We start from the raw sequence: 23,342 nt of genomic DNA on the forward strand, positions 1-23,342 counted from the left end.
GCTCAGTATCCCATCTTCATGGAGGCCAATCCAAGTCACAAGTACCTGTCAAAAACCCAAAGAGTAGCAGTTTCCATGCCACCGATCCAGGGCAAGCGGTGGCTTCTCCCATGTCTGTCTCAACAGCAGATTATGGACTTTTCCTCCAGGAACTTGTCCATATCTTTTTTTTTATAAACCAGCCACATTAACCACTCGTACCAATTTTCATTGGTATATCTTTTTCCCTATTGTACATAGCAAATAAACAAAAAACATTATGCAAATGAATGAGAGAGGCTTGTACCGTAGCTAAATTGCAAAACATTTTGTTTGTGCATTTTTGAAGTAATCCACCGAGTTCAGCTTGTATTTCATCAAACACATAGTGGTAGGCAAGCTAGAAATATCTGTTTCCCTTAATAACTGAATGCAAAATTAAAGTAGACAATTTCTTTTAAATGTTTTTCGGTTTTAAAACACATTTACAATGCCTCTTTGTTATTTTTGTACCTGAAAGCTGAGTATATTTAATTAAATTCTTATAGTACTCTGGAGGTGTGAATTAGTTTTGCTGTATCAAGTCATGTCGGGTTTTTTTTTAATCCCTAGCAGGATTAATTAACCTGCAATGACTCAAGTTGTAGCACATACAGAAAGATTAAATGCGTAATATAATTGTTTTCCTGTAGTTATTTTGCTTGGTCTTCTGGGGTTTATTTTAAAGAGCAGCATCTCTTAAGATATTTGTAAAATATAGGTTTGTACATTTTCAAAGAATTTGGCAGTCTAGCATGCTAGGTACAAGCATAAGAACAGCCATACTGGGCCAAACCAATGGCCCATTTAGCCCAGTCTCCTGCTTCCAACAGTGGCCAATCCAGATCACAATATCTGGCAGAAACCCAAATAGTAGCAACATTCCAAGCAGTGGCTCCCCCATGTCTGTCTCAATTGCAGACTATGGATGTTTTCTCCAGGAATGTGTCCATACCTTTCTTAAACCTAGCTATGCTAACCCCTGTAACCACCTCCTATGGCAATAAGTTCCAGAACTTAACTATCCTTTGAGTAAAACAATATTTCCTCCTATTTAACTTATAAATTATCTGGGAATCGGAACAAGTGAGGTGATTAAATTTGCAGTTGACCCTTAACTGTTCAAAGTTAATAAAAGTTTATTTGGATTAAAAGATCATATTAAAACATCAAGCCTGTGAAACTTTAAATACAGATATGTTTAAGCTAATATTCAGACCTAATTGTTCAATTTCAACTCTCCACTATTTATCAGGATCCCTGAAGAAGGTAAAGTTCTGCAGAAACACGACCCGTGTAGGGTCCGATTTTGATTGGCCTCTTTGTGAGCCATTAGTGTAAACATTCTGGCATATGTTTTAATTCCATTTAAGGTTTCACAATTTTGATGTTTTAATATGACTTTTTAATCCTAATAAACTTTTGCATCAGATGACTCTTGTTGCATCCAGAGATTCCTGTTCCACCTTTGATGTTTTGGGATTTATCAGTGCCACTGTGGAACATAGGTCTCCTTCTCTTTTGGTTTGTGTCTTCTCAAAGTTGGTATAATGCATGAAGACTGAAAAGTTACAGGAAGACCTTAGGAAATTGGAAGACTGGGCATCCAAAGGCAGATGAAATTTAATGTGCACAAATGCAAAGTGATGCACATTGGGAAGAATAACCCAGATCATAATTACATAACATAACATAAAACTCACTTTTATATCACAAAACCGTTAAGTACTATGTGGTTCACAAAAGATTAAGAGTATACAAGGTGAATACAATAAGCAAGGTTACCTAATTTCCAAAAGATTTAATAAAAATATATGTTTTTTTAACGCACGCCAAAATTGTTGGTGTCAGAAGACATAATTAAATGATTCAGATCCTTGACCCATAATGCCGCTTGAAAGGACAGAAGGCGCTGATGAAATCTTTTAAATTTGCAACCCTTGGCAGACGGAAAAGTGAATAAAGCATGAGATTTTCTGGAACGTTTTGAACTAGTAAATATGAATGAATCCAAACGATATTCTGGTATTAAGCCAACTGATGCCTTAAAGCAGATACATTCAAATTTGAACTTAACCCAAGCCTCGAAAGGTAGCCAATGCAATTGTCGATAGAAAGGTGTGACATGGTCATACATCTTCAGATTATAGATCAATCGGACAGCAGCATTCTGTATAATGCACAATCTTTGAAGAGTTTTTTGAGCTCCGGCAAGATGCACAATGTTACAGTAATTGAGTTGGCTGAAAACCAGGGCTTGCACAAGAAAGACATTATATCAAAATATGCTCCTGTAGATGGAGGTTATATCATTATTACTCCTTGGGGGTCAGAACCTAAGAAAGAGATCTGGGTGTCATTGTAGACTAAGAATACTATAATGCCTCTGTATATGCCCCTGTATCATTCCATTATTTACCTTCCTCCATTGAGAAAATGGTCATTTAACCCTACTCTTTGCTTTCTGTCCAATAGCCAATTCCTAATCCACAACAGATCATTGCTTCCTATTCCATGATGCTTTCATTTTCCGAGGAGTCTCTCATAAGGAACTTTGTCAAAAGCTTTCTGAAAATGTATTGCCCTTAGGTTCCAACTACAAGAGTTGGCGTCAAAGATCACTCCAGTCTATCCAAACCATCATGACATTTGTGGGATACAGACCATAAACGTCTGCCCAGCAGAGTCCTCATGTTCCAAATTACTGGAGTTTGCATCGAAGCCCTTCCTGGCCCATCCTAAACCAATTTGCCATATACAATGCTCTCCCACGAATTCGCGGTTGGCAGTTTGCGGTCCCGGTCAATCACGGTATTTTCTGACCGTGAATGACTGGGCAGGGGAGGCAGGAGAGGGCAGCTGGAGAGGCAGGAGAGGGCAGCCGGAGTGCCGGCGAGTGAAGGAAATCACTCGCTGTATGCTCCGACCGCCTCTTCCTGTACTAAAGTCGGGCCTTACCAATCAGGAGTTACATGTCAAAGCAGCTCCTGATTGGTGAGGCCCAACTTTAGTACAGGAAGAGGCGGTTGGAGCATACAGCGAGTGATTTCCTTCATTCGCTGGCGCTCCGGCTGCCCTCTCCTGCCTCTCCATCTGCCCTCTCCTGTCTCCCTTGCCTAAAAACCGTATTCGCGGTTTTTTGAATTTTGCGGGGGCTCCTGGAACGGAACCCTCGTAAATTTCGGGGGAGTACTGTACACGGCGCAGACTGGCCTCAGTTAACATAACAATTCACTTGTATTCCGTAACTACCTCACAGTTCAGTGCTGCACATTCACAGAGAATTATAATCCCAGTTTGTAAAATAATTTGTCAAGTAAGTACTTTTTTAACATTTTTCTAAAAGCTTGATAAGAATTAGAATTTGCTATCACATTACCAAAATTCTTATCCTATACACCAGCCTGATAAGATAGAATTCTATTGAGAAATCCTTTATACCAGTGGTTCCCAACCCTGTCCTGGAGGAACACCAGGCCAATTGGGTTTTCAGGCTAGCCCTAATGAATATGCATGAAGCAAATTTGCATGCCTATCACTTCCATCATATGCAAATCTCTCTCATGCATATTCATTAGGGCTAGCCTGAAAACCCGATTGGCCTGGCCTCCAGGACAGGGTTGGGAATCACTGCTTTATACATACAGCCTTTTACAGAAGCCTAGAACAGTGTTTCTCAACTCGGTCCTGGAGTACCCCCATGCCGGTCAGGTTTTCAGGATATCCACAATGAATATGCATGAAATAAATTTGCATATAATGGAGACAGTGTATGCAAATTTCTTTCATGCATATTCATTGTGGATATCCTGAAAACCTGATTGGATAGGACAGAGTTGAGAAACACTGGCCTAGAATCACAAAAGAGGCGCTTTCAATTAACAACTTTAAAATGATCGAGAAGATAATTTGGTCTAAGACCATGCAATGCCTTGTAGAAAATGCAGTATTCTTGGCTCAATTGGCAACCATAGTTCTACCTTTTATGCCATTAATATTCTAATTAGAGATCCCCTGTGGTCATCCCACTCTTTTTGTGAATTCCGTCACTGTTTTCATTTCCACTATCTCCATCGGGAGGGTATTCAAGGCATCCACCACCCTCTCTGTGAAAAAGAATTTACTAACTTTATTCTTGTCTCCCATCCCTCAAACTCAATTCATGTCCTCTAGTTTTACCAATTTCCCCTCTCTGGAGAAGATTTGGTTCTATATTAATACCTTTCAAGTATTTAAATGGCTGTATCATATCTCCTTTGGCCTTCCTTTCCTCTAGTCTTCCAGTCTCTTTTCGTGCAAGTCCCGTAACATTTTTGGCACCTTCCTCTGTATCACTTCAAGTGTTTTTGTTTTTTTTTAACATCCTTAGCCGGATGAGGCCTCCGAAACTGAACCCAAGACTCCAAAACTAGAATAGCATTTAAGTGGGTATTTTTGGGAACTTTTTAAATGTCATATATAAAATTCAGTCCTATGTGCAAAAATGGCACTCTTTCTAAAAAAAAAAAAAAAAGTACACACTTGGTACATATGCGATAGTTTGCAAATGTGGAGTGGGTGCCTTCGTTGCAAACAAATGCCCATTCCTATAAGATAAAATAAATAGAGGCACGTTTTATATGTGGTTTTTAGAGAACACTAGCAATGCATCACTTCAATCCATTCTAGTTTGGATGACTTTCACATTACCCAATGCTCAAATCCCTCGAGAAACATATGTACTCTGAGACTGAATGTGCCCCATTCTCCGCCTGAAGCTTTTTCCTGGATTCTTTGAGCACTAATCAGTGCAGCTGAGTTTGTCAGAAAAGGATAAGATCATTCCACCGTAATTACATTTATCCTGCGATAACAATATTGAGATGAAAGATCTCGTACGGCGTACGATCAGACTGAAGTAGAAATGCTCCAGTGAATCTGACACCTTCACTTTCAGGAAGGGAATCACCTAATACAAATTTGACAAGCCTCGTGGGGCATTCATTCTTCTTTGCAATCCAGCTGTTGCTCTGGGAATTACATAATTTACAACATAGGTGAGCTAACAACCAATGATGCAGACCATACAGTCTAACACTACCCTGTGGAAAGAAATGTATCATGATTTCTGTTATTAAATTTGAAAGTGACTTTTTCCTTGGCAAGCAATCCATTAAAAAAAATATAATAATACTTTTCATTGCATTACTTGCTAGACTACAGTTTATAGAAAACACGCCTTATAAGAAAATGTAATATGATTAAACTGAGAATAAACCCAAGGAAAAGGTATTGCAGCTCTCATCAAGGAAGAGCACAGGCAATAATAACCCAATTTTACTATGAGCATCGTAGCCTTTACCTCGCCGGTCCACGATAGAAACCTGTACCACCGTTTAGTAAAAGGAGCTCTTAGGTTGCGTGCAGATATCCACGTGGCATTAAGGATAAAGTCCCTGATCGAAAGAGATTACAATCTAAACACGAATAGAGAGACAATCGTTATACTCAGGGGAGCTATTAACCCAAGGCGTCTTGAGGAAGATCCATGCTACCGATCCAGGGCAAGCAGTGGCTTCCCCGTATTAATTTCTGTTTCTGTGCCTGAACCCTCACATCCTACTCTGTTCCCTCCACCGTCTGTCCTAATCCTCCCTCTCTTTCTCATGTTCAGAAGCATCTCGATCCAGCCTGGCAGAAGTCAACAGCAACTTCCCTCTTTTTCAGCTTATCCAGATGAGTCCTTCAATCTCACTCCTCCCTTCAGCAATGTGAGCTAAATACCCCATGTCGCCTTCTTCTCCTTCTAACTCTATGGGGCACTGACATCAATATTGGCTTCTTAGAAACATAGAAACATGATGGCAGATGAAGGCCAAATGGCCCATCTAGTCTGTCTATCCGCAATAACCATTATCTCTTCCTCTCCCTATTGGCTAAGGCTCTTTACTCCTGCATTGTGATGTCATAGAACTTTAGTAACACTGAAACATAGAAACATGATGGTAGATAAAGGCCAAATGGCCCATCTAGTCTCTATCTGCAGTAACGATTATCTCTTTCTCTCTCTGAGAGATCCCATGTGCCTATCCCAGGCCTTCTTGAATTCAGACACAGTCTCTGTCTCCACCACCTCTTCCGGGAGAATGTCCTCTACAGGGGCTTAAAACACTACCACAGGCAGAGGCATAGTAAAGGGGAGTCAGGAGAGAGAGGGAGGGTCGGACCACCCCGGACATGGTATTGGTAGGGACGCCGGCACCCGTCCTGCTCTCCACCCCTCCCCCGACTCCTTCCTGACCCACCCTGCCACGCATATATGCCTTTTTCCCTTTCCTTATACCTCTTTAATTTTCCCTATAAGAGCAGTATAATGAACTTGCTACCCGTGTTGGTGTCGCCTGACGTCACCTCTGGGCCCTGCGCCGAGGAAGCCGACACAACATGGGCAGCAACTTCATAATGTTGGCTCGTGCCTGGAAATATTAAAAAGGTGCGAGGGTAGGGAAAGGTGGCGCGCGCAGCAGGGGGGTAGAGGGAAGGAGTGGGGGAGGTAGAGAGGAGAGGTGGGAAGGGGTGCCACCGCCCTTGTTACGCCAAAGGTCAGCTACAGAAATGTGTGTTGCATTCCTGGCCTTGCCTCATTTAAAAAAACAACCCTAAATGAGAGGGAGGTAAAGGGAAGAACTACAATCGATATAGGAAAGAGAATGAAAAAGGAAAAACCTCAGAGTTCCCTCTTTCTCCCTCAGAGTTCCTCTCTTGAATGAACCCAACCTGGGTAGAAATGCCTCTCTACTGTGAGTCCCACCCTTGTGACTCAAAACTGAGCTCGCTGGGACCTGTAATTCCACATTTCATTAGTGCCTCCTGCTGCCTGGGGGTATATTTGCATGGGGGACGGAAAACCCTTTAATCTGTTACAGACAGTTTATACTAAAATCAGGTCAAATTAAACAGATAGTAGTGGTCAGCAAACTTTGGTTAAGTGCCATACAGAGGCATTGAATACATGAATTTGTTTAAATACCTCTCTCTCTTATCCCTGCAAACAGCTCATATGGCCACCACAAGTCTCATGGTTTCGATGGCAGGGTCCTAGGTGGGGGAGGTTGCTAGAGTTGCCCCTGATCATCCTAAAGCAAGGGAAGATTAAGGCCCGGATTCTGTATAGGACACGCGGTCTCAGAAGCCACCTAAGCGGCTTTGGAGAATCGCAAACAGGCACACAGGGGCATCTCTCCTGCTGTGATTGCTGGGGGGGGGGGAGGAAGGGGATTCCGGAAGGAGAGATTGGGCATCTCTCCTGCTGTGATCGCTGGGGGAGGATAAGGGGGTTCCGGAAGGAGAGATTGGGCATCTCTCCTGCTGTGATCATTGGGGGGGGGGGAAGGAGGTTCCGGTAGGAGAGATTGGGCATCTCTCCTGCTGTGATCGCTGGGGGGGGGGGGGGGGAGAAGGGGGTTCCGGAAGGAGAGATTGGGCATCTCTCCTGCTGTGATCGTTGGGGGGGGGTGGTGGAGGAAGGGGGTTCCGGAAGGAGAGATTGGGCATTTCTCCTGCTGTGATCGCTGGGGGGGGGGGATAAGGGGGTTCCGGAAGGAGAGATTGGGCATCTCTCCTGCTGTAATCGCTGGGGGGGGATAAGGGGGTTCCGGAAGGAGAGATTGGGCATCTCTCCTGCTGTGATCGCTGGGGGGGAAGGGGGTTCTGGCAGGAGAGATTGGGCATCTCTCCTGCTGTGATCACTGGGGGGGGGGTGGAGGAAGGGGGTTCCGGAAGGAGAGATTGGGCATTTCTCCTGCTGTGATCGCTGGGGGGGGGGATAAGGGGGTTCCGGAAGGAGAGATTGGGCATCTCTCCTGCTGTAATCGCTGGGGGGGATAAGGGGGTTCCGGAAGGAGAGATTGGGCATCTCTCCTGCTGTGATCGCTGGGGGGAGATAAGGGGGTTCCGGAAGGAGAGATTGGGCATCTCTCCTGCTGTGATCGCTGGGGGGAGATAAGGGGGTTCCGGAAGGAGAGATTGGGCATCTCTCCTGCTGTGATCGCTGGGGGGGAAGGGGGTTCTGGCAGGAGAGATTGGGCATCTCTCCTGCTGTGATCACTGGGGGGGGGTGGAGGAAGGGGGTTCCGGAAGGAGAGATTGGGCATTTCTCCTGCTGTGATCGCTGGGGGGGGGGGATAAGGGGGTTCCGGAAGGAGAGATTGGGCATCTCTCCTGCTGTAATCGCTGGGGGGGATAAGGGGGTTCCGGAAGGAGAGATTGGGCATCTCTCCTGCTGTGATCGCTGGGGGGAGATAAGGGGGTTCCGGAAGGAGAGATTGGGCATCTCTCCTGCTGTGATTGCTGGGGGGGAGAAGGGGATTCCGTCAGGAGAGACTGGGTATCTCTCCTGCTGTGATCACTGGGGGGGGGGGAGAGAAGGGGGTTCCGGAAGGAGAGATTGGGCATCTCTCCTGCTGAGGAACATTGGGGTGGGTTCAGGGGTGCTGGGCAGGAATGACTGGGCATCTCCTGAGGGTGATGGTTAACGGTACTTTCTCTGGGACATCGGAGGTAACCAGCGGGGTGCCTCAGGGCTCGGTCTTGGGTCCGCTCCTCTTCAACATATTCATAGGAGATCTGACTCAAGGGCTTCAAGGTAAAGTAACATTATTCGCCGACGACGCCAAACTATGTAATATGGTAAGCGAGGGCAATTTACAAGATAGTATGGCGCAGGACCTGCGCACATTGGAATGTTGGTCCTCAACCTGGCAGCTGGGCTTCAATGCTGGAAAATGTAAGGTCATGCACCTAGGTAACAGAAACCCATGCAGAACTTATACCTTGAACGGGGAGACCTTGACCAGGACTTCAGCGGAACGAGATTTGGGAGTAATCATTAGTGCAGACATGAAATCTGCCAATCAGGTGGAGAAGGCTTCCTCAAGGGCAAGGCAGATGCTGGGTTGCATCCGTAGAAGTTTTGTCAGCAGAAAGCCTGCTGTCATTATGCCATTGTACAGGGCCATGGTGAGACCTCATCTGGAATACTGCGTGCAATTCTGGAAGCCACACTACCGCAAAGACGTGCAGAGGGTCGAGTCGGTCCAAAGAATGGCCACCAGAATGGTCTCAGGGCTTAAAGGTCTCCCGTACGAAGCAAGACTAGATAATTTGCAGCTCTACACTCTAGAGGAGCGCAGGGAGAGGGGAGACATGATTGAGACGTTTAAATACGTCACCGGACGTATAGAAGTGGAAGATAACATCTTCCTTCTTAGAGGCCCCTCAACCACAAGAGGGCACCCGCTCAAACTCAGGGGCGGAAAATTTCACGGCGACACCAGGAAGTATTTCTTCACGGAGCGAGTGATTGATCGGTGGAACGGGCTTCCAGTGCAGGTGATCGAGGCCAGCAGTGTGCCAGATTTTAAGAATAAATGGGACGCCCATGTGGGATCCCTAAGAGGGTCAGGGCAAAACACTAGCTAATCTTAAGGGGAGGGTCTATAGTGGGCAGACTTGATGGGCCTTGGCCCTTTTCTGCCGTCATCTTTCTATGTTTCTATGTTTCTATGATTGTTTGGGGGGGTTCCAGCAGGAGGGATTGGGCATCCCTCCTGCCAGCGATGTACTGATGGGGGGGGGGGGGCCAGCGGCCACAGACACTAAACTTATTGAGGCAATGAGATCTCTTGCCGTGAAAAGCTCAGTGGCCGTGTCTGCTTATAATACAGGCCAGCATTCTGCTGGCCTACATTGTACGCATCTTCCGCTGGCCTAGGGAGACGCGTACAGCCGCCTAGGTCCACCTAAGGCTACTTCTGGGCCAAGCCACACCCACGCCTAGCCTTAGGTGAGCTTAGCGGGCTTGCGCACCTTCTTAGGCTCCCGGAGGCACCTTCAATGTAGGCGGCCTGCCTTGGCAGGTTTTTTTAAGAAAACATGCATCCCGATTGGCTGGTTTGGCAGCAACTGGCCGCCTACAATCGGGACGCTGTATATAGAATCCAGCCTATGTGTCTTGCCCAGGGCCCTAATGAGCTGCCATGGGATTTGAACCTGGGCCCTCTGGCTCCCAGCCTACTGCACCAGCCATTTGGCTACTCTTTTGCAAGCCTTTAAATAAATACATTGACTACCACTCCTGAAGATTATCCACAATATCACCTCCCCATCTTTAACGCCGTAAGTTTGAGCATCATCTCCTTCCCTGTTTTCAATTCTCTTCTGTGTTGTTTTTAATATCATTTGCACAGGTTGTTCCAAGTTCTCTGAAACTTTGAATACTGCAGACTCTCAAATGTATGTCTACACACCTCTTGCATTCCTAAACCAGTCCCTGAATGATCGCCACACATATTTTAAATATCTAATGCTAATTTTTAAACACAGAGCAATTTGATTTGTTTTCAATTTATTCAACCTGAATATCTAATTTATCCATTTTAATGTTACTTCAAAGTTATGTTAAGCAAATACGCACATGGATACATATTACCATAATTAACATGTAGTTTATATGCAAATGGAAAAATTTGATGAATAATGAAAGTGTTTGTTAGTGCTAAATTGAGCCTTTTGCATAAAACTAAAACAAGAGAAAAGTAAAATTTAAATGTCATTAAAAAAAAAATTCACAACAGGCAACTTAGGGGTGCAGTTGTCAACATGGCCTACTGTTTAGACACGTTATTTTACCACTAACTTGTCCTAGCTGTTAGGATGGGAGGACATAAGAGAAGTGAAAAGACAGTGGTCTAAGCTGAAAGGAGCGATAAAAATGGCTACGGACCTTTATGTGAAGAAAATAAATAAAAACAAGAGAAAAAGGAAGCCGATATGGTTCTCCAAACTAGTGGCTGAGAAAATAAAGACGAAAGAGTTGGCATTTGTGAAATATTTAAAAAAAAAACAAGAAGAGGAGTGCAGAATGGACTACAGGGTGAAACTGAAAGAAGCCAAGAGAGAGATATGGCTGGCGAAAGCACAGGCGGAAGAACAAATGGCTAAAAATGTTAAAAAGGAAGACAATTTTTTTTTTCAGATATATTAGTGAAAGGAGGAAGATGAAAAATGGAATTGCTAAACTAAAAGATGCTGGGAACCAATATGTGGAGAGTGATGAGGAAAAAGCAAATGTGGTAAATAAATACTTCTGTTCTGTGTTCACCGAAGAAAATCCTGGAGAAGGACCGAGATTGTCTGGCAAAATTACATGAAAAAATTGAGTTGATTCTGCGCCGTTCACGGAGGAGAGTGTTTACGAGCAACTCGAAAAACTGAAGGTAGACAAAGCGATAGGACCAGACGGGATGCATCCCAGGATACTGAGGGAGCTCAGAGAGGTTCTGGCGGGTTCTATTAAAGACTTATTCAACAAATCTCTGGAGACAGGAGTGGTTCCTGGGGATTGGAGGAGAGCGGATGTGGTCCCTATTCACAAAAGTGGTCACAGGGATGAAGCGGGAAACTACAGGCCGGTGAGCCTCACTTCAGTTGTTGGAAAAATAATGGAAGTGTTGCTGAAAGAAAGGATAGTGTACTTCCTTGAATCTAATGGGTTACAGGATCCGAGGCAACATGGCTTTACAAAAGGTAAATCGTGACAAACGAACCTGATTGAATTTTTTGATTGGGTGACCAGAGAGCTGGATTGAGGATATATGCTAGATGTAATTTACTTGGATTTCAGCAAAGCCTTTGATACGGTTCCTCATAGGAGGCTGTTGAACAAACTTGAAAGGCTGAAGTTAGGACCCAAAGTGGTGAATTGAGTTAGAAACTGGCTGTCGGACAGACGCCAGAGGATGGTGGTTAATGAAAGTCGCTTGGAGGAAGGAAATGTGAGTAGTGGAGTCCCTCAGGGTTCGGTGCTGGGGCCAATCCTGTTCAGTATGTTTTTGAGTGACATTGCTTAAGGGTTAGAAGGAAAAGTGTGCCTTTTTGCAGATGATACAAAGATTTGTAACAGAGCAGACACCGAAGAGAGAGTGAAAAATATGAAAAAGGATCTGCAAAAGTTAGAGGAATGGTCTAATGCCTGGCAAATAAAATTCAAGACACAGGCGGCGACATTAAGAGCACGATTTAGAGCTCAAGAATATCCAAGAGAGCATTGACGTGGGCTTATTTGCAGGCATGCTTTGCACAGTGGAAGTTGCATGAAAAAAGTCAATTAGTAGAAGAGACACTTAAGGCCCTGATTCGCTAACCGACCCTGATTGACAAAACGGCCCACTGCGTGTTTTTCCCCTCAATCGCCCATTTTCCGATTCAACCGAGTGATTGATTCACTAACATTTGCTTGGCTATTTTGCATCAGGTTTTATGATCCTAAAACCCGATATGCAAAATATCTGTCCCACTGCCGCCGCAGGCCCTCCCCGCTGACCCGCCGACAATCGTGTGCCCCCCTCCCTCCTGAAAATCACAGTGACCCACCCAAACCCCCAAAAGATGGCAGGAGGGATGCCCATTCCCTCCTACCATGAAGGCCCTCCCCCCTCCACCCCAAAGAAAACGGCAGGAGGGATGTCCACCCTGCAATGCCCCCTGCACAAATATGGCAGGAAGGATGCCCACTCCCTCCTACCATCGGTGCCCCCTACCCCCTGAACTGATATGGCAGGAGGGATGCCCACTCCCTCCTGCTGTCGGGCCCCTCCCCCCATCCCCATCATTGGGTCGACCCCGTCACCCCCCTCCCCCCGCCCATACCTTTACATTGGGAGCAGTAGGGTTGCCCAGTCAGACCCTCCTGCTCCTCTGGCCAACTCCAGTACAATGCGGGCCTTAGGCCCCTCCCTGGTGCACCATGTGATGCACCAGGGAGGGGGCATAAGGCCATGATTGGCTCAGGTGTCTCAGGCCCCTCCCTGTCTCCAAAAGTGAAATTTAAAGATTTCTACAGCTAGAGCCAAGGTCTCCCACCTCTAAAACCCCTTTCCCAGAAATTTGTGTACATCAGGGAAGTCCCCACAGGCCGGTGCAATTTTACTGGTGGCAATCATTTTAGATTTTAAATGATCTTTTTCCCTAAAGTCCACATTTGCCTCAGAACCCCTCAATTTTGCCTAAAATAGGGATGGACACTCCTTGAATTCCAAAAACCCGCACTACGCGTTAGTAAAGGAGGGGGTATAGTTTGATAATTATATATTTTAGTTCCATAATGATGTATTTTACTTTGTAAGCTGTTTTGTTAATAGTTGTAAGATTACCGTATTTTCGCGGATATAACGCGCACCCGTGTAAAACGCGCACACGGGTATAGCACGCAGAAACCACACTTGTATGTACGGAAACTTTTGTATACAGCGCTCATGGGTATACCGCGCATGCTGCCTGACTCTCCTCTGGCCACCCCGACTCTCCTTTCGCCCTCCCCGACTCTCCTCTGGTTGCCCCGACTCACCGTTCACCCGCCCTGACTTTCGGTGCACTGCCCCGCCTCTCCGTGCGCTGTCCCGACTCTCCGTTCACCTGCCCTGACTTTCCGTGCACTGCCCCGCCTCTCCGTGCGCTGTCCCGACTCTCCATTCACCTGCCCTGACTTTCCGTGCACTGCCCCGCCTCTCCGTGCGCTGTCCCGACTCTCCGTTCACCCTCCCTGACTTTCCGTGCACTGCCCCGCCTCTCCGTGCGCTGTCCCGACTCTCCGTTCACCCTCCCTGACTTTCCGTGCACTGCCCCGCCTCTCCGTGCGCTGTCCCGACTCTCCTTTCGCCCGCCCTGCCCTGCTCCCAGCTCTGTAAGCATGCGCAATGGTCTGAGCATGCTTGCCGCTTAGTTTTCACCAAGTCTGTTTTTCTGGTGGTGTGCTTTTCACCACGTGGCTGTGGCCCCCTCTATCTGGCCTTGTAATTTGCCCAGTGAATACTATTTTGACTATACAACAGCATCTCAGCCTTTGGGTAAGCCTATAAAAGATTAATGTTGCATGTAGAGCCCACATTTTAATTTGATCACTTCAGATTGGTATTCTGCATTTATCTACCCTGTAGTAGAGTTTATCAATTAAATTTACCGGTAAATGTACCGCCATAATGGCAGGAATGAGACGAAAGTCATATACAGCGGACTTTAAGCTTAAAGTCGTTGCGAAAGCTGAGGAAATAGGCAACCGGGCCGCAGCGAGAGAGTTCGATGTTGGAGAAACATCGGTGCGTGAATGGAGAAAAGATAAGAAGGAACTGGAGAAATGCAATCCGCGCAAACGGGCACGTCGTGGGGCCAAACCAAAATGGCCTCAGCTGGAGGATGACTTGAAGCAGTGGATTCTGGCGAGAAGGGAGCAAAATCAATCAATCTCTACTGTTGCGATTCAGATGAAGGCAAAACTACTTGCCAATGGAAGAGGAATACCCGACTTCAAAGCTGGCTTCACATGGATCTCAAACTTTATGAAAAGGAACGGACTATCAGTTAGAATGAGAACAACTGTTGGCCAGCGACTTCCAGATGACCGGCAGCAAAAATTGATTGATTTCCGTGACTTTGTCGCCAAAGAAATATCTGAACTTGGCATCACTGCAAAGGACGTCATCAACATGGATGAAATTCCAATGGCATTCGACATTCCAGCAACAAGAACCATAGCCCCCACAGGTACTAAATCTGTTGCCATCACCACAACTGGGCATGAAAGAACGTGTTTTACAGTCGTTCTTGGTTGCTCAGCTAGCGGGGTTAAGTTAAAGCCCATGCTCATTTTCAAAAGGGTCACTATGCCCCGTGAAAAGCTGCCCACCAGTGTGGTTGTGCACTGCAACAAGAAGGGATGGAGGGACTGCGACGTAATGAGATTGTGGGTAGATAAATGCTTTAGGGCAAGACCGGGTGGATTCTTTGCAAAAAAATCCTTGTTAATTTTTGATGCCATGGCTGCCCACAAAGAAACAAATGTTCAGGCCTACATTAATTCTATTCGTGCCCACATCGCTGTGATACCTGGAGGCCTGACGTGTAAGCTGCAACCACTTGACATCGCAGTGAATCATCCATTCAAGACTTTTATTAGAAAGGAGTGGGAGGAGTGGATGCAGAGCGGCACGCACGAGTACACACCCGCGGGGCGGCAGAAGCGGGCAACTTTCACAGAAGTCTGCAAGTGGGTGGCTTCAGCATGGGACAAAATAACACCAGATACCATTCGAAACGGATTTAGAAAAGCGGGCATTGTTTATGAAACCAATGAAACTACGGCTACTACCAGTGCAGCGGAAGGAGGCAACAACACGGATATCAACGATGATGATGATGATGACGATGATGACGATATCACTTCGGAAATAAACGAGGATCGTCTGCAGGCCGTGCTCAGTTTATTTAATGACGATGATGACAATTCGGATTTTGATGGATTCAAGGATTCAGATGACTGTGATGATGATGACTGAATAAACCTGTAAACTTTGTTTATTTACAACTTTACCGTAATTACGGTAACTGTATTTAGATTATTTTGTCCTCCATACTTCGTTTGATCTACCGGTTAATGTTATAGTTTATAAGAATTAACATGTTTCTGTTCTTGTTCCTGAATTCATACTCACTAACTCTAGATTAAAAGTTATAAGGTTGTTTATAAGAATGAACAGTTTTTTTCTTTTCACGTGTTTGGTTGGAGGGTGTGTGAATGGTGCGTGAGTTCTCCTATGTCTGGTTGAGGTGGATTGAATTACCGGTATTTAGCTGAAGAAATTATGGTAGTTAAACAACCCCCCCCCCCATTCCACACACATTACGGTAATTCTCTTCCATTTTTGTTCCCATTATAAAAAACACTGATAAGTTTCCAGAAAAAAATACATTAAAATAAGAAGTGAAAACAAAGGCCCCTACAGATGAGAACATAAGAATAGCCTAACTGGGTCAGTCCAATGGTCCATCATGCCCTGTAGCCCATTCTCATGGTAGCCAATCCAGGTTACTAAATACCTGGTCAAAACCCAAAGAATAACAACATTCCATGCTACCGATCCAGGGCAAGCAGACGCTTCCTCCATGTCTTAATAACAGACTATGGACTTTTCCTCCAGGAATTTGTCCAAACCTTTTTAAAACCAGCAACGCTATCTGCTTTTACCATAACTTAAATCATTCCTTCCAAACAGAGACCTTGCTAGATGTCAAATACAGAAAGAACAAGGTACCGTAACTTCACAAGGACTTAGCTGTGCAGGAATACCTATACCTATATACGGTACCTATACCATATACCGTACCTAGTGCAAAAATGTGCAAAGGTCTGTTTTTTTCTTTCCATCACTACATAGCCTACGGTAATGCCACACAAGCAGCGCTGTTACAAATATATTCTGAAGGTCAATGCTAAGGTTAACAAAGTTTCCTTCCTTGCACCACAAGGAGATACTGACAAACCACTGAAAGAGATCCCAGGAACAACACCCAAAGATCAACTCAGTATGTGAACCAGTTGAGTGGAGTGGACTAGGGTAACTGGGGGGTGGAAATGGACCCGGAGTTTTCTCAGCAGAATTTCCCAGACTACCTCTTCCTCTCAACACATTGACACGCTAGTGGGTTTATTTTCTAGCTTTTTCACTCCCTTCGGTCTGCCTGTCCCCCTTGAAGTCCTGTCCCCCCTTGAAGTCCTGTCCCCCCTTGAAGGTCTGCCTGTCCCCCTTGAAGGTCTGCCTGTCCCCCTTGAAGTCCTGTCCCCCCTTGAAGGTCTGTCCCCATCCTGAAAGCCTGATGCCCCCCCTCGACGTCCGATTCTTCTCCCCCCTCGGCAGGACCACTCGCACCCCCACCCCGAAGGACCGCCGACTCCCCGACAATATCGGGCCAGGAGGGAGCCCAAATCCTCCTGGCCACGGCGACCCCCTAACCCCACCCCGCACTACATTACGGGCAGGAGGGATCCCAGGCCCTCCTGCCCTCGACGCAAACCCCCCCCCCCCCCAAGAACCTCCGACCGCCCCCCAGCCGACCCGCGATCCCCCTAGCGACCCCCACGACCCCCCCACCCCCCTTCCCCGTACCTTTGGTAGTTGGCTGGACAGACGGGAGCCAAACCCACCTGTCCGGCAGGCAGCCAACGAAGGAATGAGGCCGGATTGGCCCATCCATCCTAAAGCTCCGCCTACTGGTGGGGCCTAAGGCGCGTGGGCCAATCAGAATAGGCCCTGGAGCCTTAGGTCCCACCTGGGGGCGTGGCCTGAAGCACATGGTTGTGCCTCAGGCCGCGCCCCCAGGTGGGACCTAAGGCTCCAGGGCCTATTCTGATTGGCCCACGCGCCTTAGGCCCCACCAGTAGGCGGAGCTTTAGGATGGATGGGCCAATCCGGCCTCATTCCTTCGTTGGCTGCCTGCCGGACAGGCGGGTTTGGCTCCCGTCTGTCCGGCCAACTACCAAAGGTACGGGGAAGGGGGGTGGGGGGGTCGTGGGGGTCGCTAGGGGGATCGCGGGTCGGCTGGGGGGGCGGTCGGAGGTTCTTGGGGGGGGCGGTCGTTGGGGGGAGGGGGGTTTGCGTCGAGGGCAGGAGGGCCTAGGATCCCTCCTGCCCGTAATGTAGTGCGAGGTGGGGGTAGGGGGTCGCCGTGGCCAGGAGGGTTTGGGCTCCCTCCTGGCCCGATATTGTCGGGGAGTCGGCGGTCCTTCGGGGTGGGGGTGCGAGCGGTGGGGGTGCGAGCGTCCTTCCGGATGATGAATCGGGCGTCGGGCGGGATGTGAAATATGTAAAAAAAATTTTGTATACCGCGCTCAGGTATATAACGCGCGAGGGGTATGCGCGGTACGTAAAAACGCGTATAACGCGCGCGTTATATCCGCGAAAATACGGTAGTTTATTATGTAGGTGGCCTTGTAAACTAACTAGATTTGTAGCTAGGTGGGGTATAAGAAAATTGTAAATATATAAACTCATTCTTGTTAATACAGTACTAACCAGGATGCATCACAAAGGCTGATTCTAAATCAGCTTCCCCATTCATTCTATATGAAGAGCTAGTGGATTCAAGTTCCTATATTACTTTATTGAATGTACTGTATACCTGTAGCTTCTAATGGGAATACAAGCTTGCAAAAACCATTAAGAATGATTATGCTTGACTGTACTAATGAGTCACTTGACAAACATTCAGGTGCAGTCATCTGCCTTTATAATACACTCAGAAAATAAATAATTTTCCATAAATTGAATTTTTATCATGTGCAATACTAGGAAACGAGTGATTTGGTGAGAATGTCAATGATACCATTTTATGACTTTGCAGAATGGGTTTCCTTATTTACCCATTATGTAGGCAATGCATAAAAAGCAAATTTGAATTTGCCTCCGCTTTTGAGCCTATGTCAACCTTGTTATGTATATATACATGAACCTCGGGTTGAGCAAGCTGCATTTGCAAATGAGCTGTAAAAAGAGACCCAAACCGACGATTTTAGTCAAAAACTTAACAAAGCCTAACGCTCTGGGTTTTAGGAATTCTATGGGCGTCGGAGCAGTTGCCGGCGCTAAAACCCGAGCTATGCGTTAGTAAAAGAGGGGGTTGGTTTTGATCAGTAGACGATTGCGATCATTTTCAAATTTTACCAAGGTAGCGGAAGGCCTGTGAGAAGCAAGTTGCAGTAATCTAGGGGAAGAGGTGGATGAGAGCGAGAAAATTATTGCATGGAAACAGAAAAGTCTCACGCAAAGCCCTTAGTAAAGTTATACATGTAGGGCTCCTTTTACTAAGCTGCGTTAGCGTTTTGAGCGCACGCGAAACCCGCGCTACGTAGCTAGCACTAACGCCAGCTCAATGCTGGTGGTAGCGTCTAGAGTGCGTGGCAATTTAGCGTGCGCTATTCCGTGCGTTAATGTCCTAACGCAGCTTAGTAAAAGGAGCCCAAACAGTCTGCAGGTACAGAACGTCATCTGTCCATGGGGCAAGCCTATTTATTTATTTTATACTAGTTTTTAAGCCCGTTACATTAACGGGTGCTAGAATAGATGTGTCTGTCTGTCTGTCTGTCTGTCTTTCTTTCTGTCTCTCTCCTTGGCTGCTGTCTGTCTTTCTTTCTTTCTCTCTCTCTCCTTGGCCACTGCCTGTCTGTCTGTCTTTTTTTCTTTCTGTCTCTCTCTCTCCTTGGCCACTGTCTTTCTTTCTGTCTCTATTGTTGGTCGCCTTCTGTCTTTCTTTCTCTATCTCTCCTTGGCCACTGTCTGTCTGTTTTTCTTTCTGTCTCTCTCTCTCACTCTCCTTGGCCACTGTCTGTCTGTCTGTCTGTCTTTCTTTCTTTTTCTCTCTCCTTGGCAGCTTTCTGTCTTTCTTTCTATCTGTCTCTCTCTCTGTCACTGCCTAACTTTTCCATCTTAGCATCAATGTGTGTGTCATTCTGTGTATATTCAGTCGGCACCTCTTACTTTACACTACCCAAACTGTGATCTTCTTCCCGGAAGGGCAGAAACATCTGCACAGGGCTCCTTCCTCTCTGTCTCATTCGTAGCTTCCTCTCCTGTTAGCTTCTCAACGTTCTTCTCAGCTTTGTCCTTCTCAGTCATGCTGTTTTTGTTTGTTTTCTGAAGTGGCCCCCTCAGCACGGTCTTTGTTTTCCTTCTGATTTGGTTTCCTTGCTGACTCGGACTGCTGCTTCTTCACGTGTTGCTGTCACTATCACTGTCCAGCCCTTTTTCCATCTGTTCTCCGGAACTGCCACACGTGCCATAAACTGCCACAGGCTCCACCACTGTACGCATCGCAGAAGCAGCATTGAGAGAAAAGCGCTGCACCGCGCTACCGCTGGCTTCAGCGTCTTCTGTCCACTGCGGCCTGCCCTCTCTGACTACTTCCTGTTTCCGCTAGGGTTGGCTGCAGTGGACAGAAGACGCCGAAGCCAGCGGTAGCGCGGTGCAGCGCTTTTCTCTCAATGCTGCTTCTGCGATGCGTACAGTGGTGGAGCCTGTGGCAGTTTATGGCACATGTGGCAGTTGCGGAGAACAGATGGAAAAAGGGCAGGACAGCAACACGTGAAGCAGCAGCAGTCCGAGTCAGCAAGGAAACCAAATCAGAAGGAAAACAGCGGTGCAGCTCTTTTCTCTCCATTTAAACGCGGGTGAGCCGGTGAGAAGGAGGAGGTGGTGGTTTTGGCAGTGAGTGAGGGCGGGAGGGGGTAGTAGCCTGCTGTGCTGTGCTTTCCCGATCTGGCCGCCGCATACGCACTCTGGCCACGGACCTACAGATCAGGGATTACAGATCACGCAGGTCTGAGTGCGCATGCGCAGCTAGCGTTTTATTATATAGGATAGGATAATCCACCTAGCAAACACATTTGTTCAAGAGAGCTCACATAGAAAACATTCAAAATAAATATAAATAAAAAAACACAAACCCATTAATACAAAAAAAAACAAAAAACCAAACAACCAATCCCATAAAAGAACTTACACAAAAGGCTTCAGCAAACAGATAGGATTTCAGGTGTTTCTAAAACTTTAAGCAATAGGTCTCGAAACACAAAGAATCAGGTGACAGGTTTCATTGTCTTAGACTAGCATTTGTCCAGGTTGTTGCCTGCTCATTAGCAGACTTAGCCACCCCTGTAGACCTGGCACTGCTGACAAGTTTCAAGTTTTCAAGTTTTTATTCAAGTTTTTATTGATATTTGATGAATCGCTTATTCAATTTGCTAAGCGATGTACAACTTTCTAAAAAACATAGTTGTGAAAACCAACAAAATAACATCAGACTTACAAGTTTAAAACAAACATGAGTCAAGGAAGATAGGGGGGAAAAGTTACAATTCTTTGTTAGAGAGAATAAACAAAAAGGGGAAAGACGAAAGGGAGGGTAAAAAGTTAAAAACCTAAAGCATATGTCGGTCGTATGTCTAAAATTTAAATGTTGAATGCGTCTTTAAAAAGATAGGTTTTTAAAGATTTTTTAAAGGAAGTAAGATCCTTTTCTTCTCTAATATATTGAAGTAATGAGTTCCACAGTTGAGGAGCCATTACCGAAAACATATCGTGCCTACAATTTTCAGGGAGGGGATGGTTTTGAGAAGTCGGCCGAAGAGACCGAGGGATATTATGAGGGATGAGCATTCTAGTTACAAATTGGGGCTCATTAAAAATTAACTTTCCTAACTGATCTTAATATGATTTGAGTTGGTCATATCACTCTTAAAGCAGGAGCTCACAACCCAGTCCTCAATCTCAAGTTTATTCTGTGTTTGATATACTGACCATCATCAGATATCTGGTTTGCAATACTAAAATAGTAAAATATTAAAAATAAAGGTGCATTTTAAAAGAAAAGGGGTCATTTACTAAAAATAACATAAGTGACTGACAAAGACATAAACAGACTTGGTACGAGAGGTACTGGGGATAGGCTAAGGACTCCTTTTACTAAGCCGCGTTAGCGTTTTTAGCGCACGCAGCTAGAACTAACGCCAGTTCAATGCTGGCGTCAAGGTCTAGCGTGGGCAGCAATTTAGCACGCGCTATTTCGTGTGTTAAAAGCCCTAACGCGGCTTAGTAAAAGGAGGATAAGAAGGGGAGGTTAAGAAAGAGGGAGGGGGAGTCGCTTCTTAAAAGCGATTTTCTTTCGTCATTGGTCATAGGTAGAGCTGTCGGGAGAAAAGATTCTATCTCATATTTGATAGGCATCCCGGAATAGAAATGTTTTGAGTTTGGTCTTAAATTTATCAAGAGATTCTTCAAATCGAATGTCAGACGGGAGTGCATTCCAGAGTGTAGGTGCTGTGGCAGAGAATATGGTATTGCAAGTATAATAGAGCTCCTTTTTTTCTTTATTCATTTTTATAACTTACATCAACTGCATCAATTAAAGTAACACCATTTTGACTTAAATACATCACTTGAAATTCTACAATTCTTCATATTACATAGAATTATCCCTTTCCCTCCCATCCCTTCAATACCACCTCCCTCCCCCCACCCCATTCTTTCATTTGTACAAATCAGGGAAAATAATACCTATTCATTGCAATAATTTGTTAATGGCCCTCACACATCTTGAAATTTATTAAAATTCCCTTTCTGAATAGCTAATGTTCTTTCCATTTTATAAATATGACACACTGAATTCTACCAAAAACTGTACTTTAATCTATTCCAATTTTTCCAATTATATGTTATTTGTTATATGGTGACTCCTGTTAAAATAAGTAAGAGTTTATTATTTTTGGAAGATATTTGGCTCTTAACTCTCATAGACATGCCAAATAATACTGTACCATATGATAATGCCACATGATTTTCTAATAAACTATTAATTTGGCCCCAAATTGATTTCCAAAAATCCATAATAAATGGACAATAGAACAATAAATGATCTAAAGTCCCTACTTCAAGATGACAATGCCAACATCTATCAGATATATAGCAGAGCTCCTTAATTGGGGGAATAGTCAGCAAATTTTGGTTAGTGGATAAGATATTGATCTAAAAAGGCTGGGGAATGGGTGAGGGTCATTAGGGTGGGCAGACTGGATGGGCCGTGGCCCTTATCTGCCATCGATTTCTATGTTTCTATGTTTGAAGGCAAGTAATAGTATCTTGTATGTCGTTCGATGAGATACCGGTAACCAAAGTGCTTCATGGAGTAGAGGCGTGACATGGTCATATTTCTTTGCTTTGTGTATGAGATTAATGGCGGTATTTTGAATTAGTTGTAGTCTACGGGTTTCTTTTTGTGTGATGCCATGATATAGTGAGTTGCAATAGTCGTGCGAAATGATCAAGGCATGAATCAGAAGGTGAATGGAGGGGGGGCTAGAGGACAGTCAGATTTTCAGGATATCCACCATGAATATGCATGAGATTGATCTGCATACAATGGAGGTAGTACATGCAAATTTATCTCACACATATTTGCTTTGAATATCTTGAAACTCAGACTGGCCTGGTGTATCCTGAGGATGGGGTTGAAAACCCCTACACTAAGGCATCTCCTTAAGTAACCAGACCCCCCCTTGTGCATGACCCTGAAAAACCCTAATGGCTTGAAAGATAAGGACACGGCAGTCACAACAGATCATATTTCTCCTGAAGCAGCAGGAAGTCGCAAAAAAAAGGGCCTTTGTTACGATTGTTTTTTCTTTCTGCCTGGATATATGGACTGCCGAATATAAGTTACTTTGGATTGGCTGTAAAGGTTCATCAGCTGGACTGAAAATCATGACTTTAAGATAAGTGCTTACTTTGCCCAAGAGATTTATATTGACGACATTTTCCTTTTTTTTTTTTTTTATGTCTTTATTGATTTTCCATTACTAACAAAAAGTGCAGCACAATATTCATATCAGTAACAATAACAAATAAGCACTTAAATTCAAACATTAGCTGTGCTTCCCCCACCCCACAATTACATCGAGGAATCAC

General features: G+C 45.3%; 1 long non-coding RNA gene across 1 annotated transcript in view; it reads left to right on the forward strand.

Moving 5' to 3' along the window:
• Window positions 1-19,810: 19,810 nt before the first annotated feature.
• LOC117363306 overlaps window positions 19,811-23,342 on the forward strand; it is a 43,613-nt gene continuing 40,081 nt past the window's right edge. The window contains exon 1 of the long non-coding RNA XR_004540021.1: window positions 19,811-20,050. This is a non-coding gene — a long non-coding RNA (uncharacterized LOC117363306). The remainder of the gene's footprint in view (window positions 20,051-23,342) is intronic.

The sequence above is a fragment of the Geotrypetes seraphini genome, chromosome 7 (assembly GCF_902459505.1).
Source record: "Geotrypetes seraphini chromosome 7, aGeoSer1.1, whole genome shotgun sequence".
NCBI classification, from domain to species: Eukaryota; Metazoa; Chordata; class Amphibia; order Gymnophiona; family Dermophiidae; genus Geotrypetes; species Geotrypetes seraphini.